At 50.2% G+C, this 2,788-nt stretch overlaps 1 long non-coding RNA gene across 1 annotated transcript in view; it reads left to right on the forward strand.

Moving 5' to 3' along the window:
• LOC109287982 overlaps positions 1 to 1,087 on the forward strand; it is a 4,369-nt gene extending 3,282 nt beyond the window's left edge. The window contains exon 2 of the long non-coding RNA XR_002095034.1: positions 553 to 1,087. This is a non-coding gene — a long non-coding RNA (uncharacterized LOC109287982). The remainder of the gene's footprint in view (positions 1 to 552) is intronic.
• Positions 1,088 to 2,788: the final 1,701 nt, after the last annotated feature.

The raw sequence follows: 2,788 nt of genomic DNA on the forward strand, positions 1-2,788 counted from the left end.
TTGGAGTACTGTGTCCAGTTCTGGGTGCTGCACTTCAGGAGGGATGTGGACAACATGGAGAGGGTCCAGAGGAGGGCCACCCGCATGATTGGGGGCAGCAGGGCAGGCCCTATGAGGAGAGGCTATGGGACCTGAACCTGTTCAGCCTCCACAAGAGAAGGCTGAGGGGGGATCTAGTGGCCTGTTACAAACTGGTCAGAGGGACCAGCAGGCATTGGGGGAGTCCCTGTTCCCCCGAGCACTACCAGGAGTTACCAGGAATAACGGTCACAAGCTGGCAGAGGGTAGATTTAGGCTAGACGTCAGGAGGCGCAACTTCACGGTCACAGCGACTAGGATCTGGAACCAACATCCAAGAGAAGTGGTGCTGGCTCCTACCCTGGGGGTTTTTAAGATGAGGTTAGATGAACACCTTGCTGGGGTCGTTTGACTCCAGGGCTCTTTCCTGCCGTGGCAGGGGGTCAGACTCAATGATCTGCTCAGGTCCCTTCCAACCCTACCAACTATGAAACTATGAAAACACTAGTTCAACAGGTATATTTTCATGTGCAGACAAAACCTAAAAGGGGATCAAGGGAGTCTCAAAAATGGGGAAAGTTATACGCTGAGGGAACAGAACTCGCTCAAGTTGCCGTTCATCCGTGCTTGCCTGTTCAGTGCATGGGACTTAAGCACATGCTGAAATGTTAAGCTGCATGGAGGAGGACTTAAGCACACACATAAATGATTTGCTGAACTGGGACTTGACTGTCTTTTGACAGCCCCTCTGCATGTGTCTCTCCACCTCCTGTGCCGGTATGGACAAAATCTGTCATTTGGAAGATGCATTATAATTTAGAATTTGGTTCCACAAGCCACTTGTTGAAGTTGATCAACTTTCCTCAAATAAGATGTAGTATAAAAGGGGTGGATATTTACTGGCAGCATGAATCAATTGCCCATGGATGGTTTCATGGACTGACCTAAGCTTGATGTTAGTTTTAGCATAGGAAAAGTGAGTGGAAATGGCTCTTACTAGGCCTGAAGGAAATCTCGTTGAAATCTCTGAAGGAAAGACTCGCTAGAGTGGGCTGCGTTATCTGGCTTCATGGGAAAAACTCTGTGAAGACCTTTAGATCAGTGGCGCTCAAGATTTCAGCCCAGGGGGCTGGATAAGTGGCATGGGGCCAATCTGCAGGGCGGATCTAGCAGTGTGTTAACACGTGGGGTCAGTCTGCAGGTGTGAGCCAGTTCGCAGGCCCGCCTCAGCACACCTGATCCAGCCCCGGAGTGACTCCGTGCATGGACGTGCAGGGCTGTGTCATCTGGCCCACAGGGCACCCTCAACGGGTCCAGAAATTCAGAGGCAAGGGAGCAGCGGTGGTGCTAATCACTGTGGCTCTGCAATTCATGCTGCTCCTGCTTCCCCCCTGCCAAATTTCTGGACCTGTGTGGGAAGACCCACGAGCTGGATGATACAGCCCCGTGGGCCAGATTCAGCCTGTGGATTGGAGGCTGAGCACCACCACTGCCTTGGATGAAAGGATCTGAAGCAAAGTCTATTAAGGTTTTCAAGCTGTCCCCATTGCCAAAGCATGTGAAATGAACCTAATTGACCATTAATAATTTCTGTGTCATTTCAACAAATGCAGGAGGAACACATTTATCTCATGGTAAGTCAAACAATGCTGTAATGCAGAGGCTTGTAATTCCACTTCTGCTGTAGATATACCTGTATTTATAGCATAAAAAATAGAGAGGAAAAAGTTTGCTAGTGACCATATGAATGTGGGACAGCGAGAGTCAGAGGGAGAAGCGCACTATGGAGCCAACTCTGCTCTCCTTTATGAAATCAGTGGTGATTGCATCCAGGTGACTTAGCTGAGTTTGGCCCATAATTAAGCACCAAGTCAGTAATACCAACAACTTTTACATTGTTGTCTCACCCTGAGCCCCTCCCCTACCAAACTCCAAATGCAATCTGTGACCAGCCTGTACCAGGAGCTGCCTGGTTTACCCTCCATGCATCTCAGCTCTACAAGTCTGTGGGAAAGTAGCAGAGCTAAAGACCCGTCCATCTATCCCCCCTTCCTGTTTGGCCATTCTCATAGTTTCATAGATGTTAGGGGCTGGAAGGGACCTTACAGATCATCGGGTCCAGCCCCGCTGCACATGGGCAGGAAAGACTGCTGGCATCTGATGATCTCAGCAAGATGGGCGCCAAGACATTTTTTGAAGATTGCCAGGGTGGATGACTGTACCACCTCTGCGGGGATCCTGTTCCAAACCCTCAGCACTCAGCTTGTAAGGAAGTTTTTGCCCATTATTTCAGTCAGCTTGTGCCCATTATTTCTTGTCCTCCCCTGGAGGGCCTTGGTGAATAGATGCTCCCCCAAACCCTGATGTACAGCCCTGTATACTTATAGGCTGCCACCAAGTCACCCCTGAGTCTCGTCTTCTCCAGGCTGAACAATCCCAAGTCCCTCAGTCTCTCCTCATATGTCTTGGTCTCCAAGCCTGTAATGCATGTGGCCCTCCTCTGGACTCTCTCGAGCTTCTCCACATCCTTCTTGAAGTGCAACGCCCAGAACTGGACACAGTACTCCAGTTGCGGTCTCACCAAGGCCGAGTAAAGCGGGAGGATGACATCTTTGTCTTGCTCAAGATCCCGTGGTGAACGCATGCCAGTCTTTAGTTATGGTTAGCTCTGCCAGCTACGGCATTGCATTGGTGGCTCACGTTCATTTTCTTGCAAGTCATGACACCCAGGTCTTGTTCAGTTGCAGTGCCAGCTAGCAGAGCACTGCCG

The sequence above is a fragment of the Gavialis gangeticus genome, unplaced genomic scaffold (assembly GCF_001723915.1).
Source record: "Gavialis gangeticus isolate Ggan-Ray unplaced genomic scaffold, GavGan_comp1, whole genome shotgun sequence".
NCBI classification, from domain to species: domain Eukaryota; kingdom Metazoa; phylum Chordata; order Crocodylia; family Gavialidae; genus Gavialis; species Gavialis gangeticus.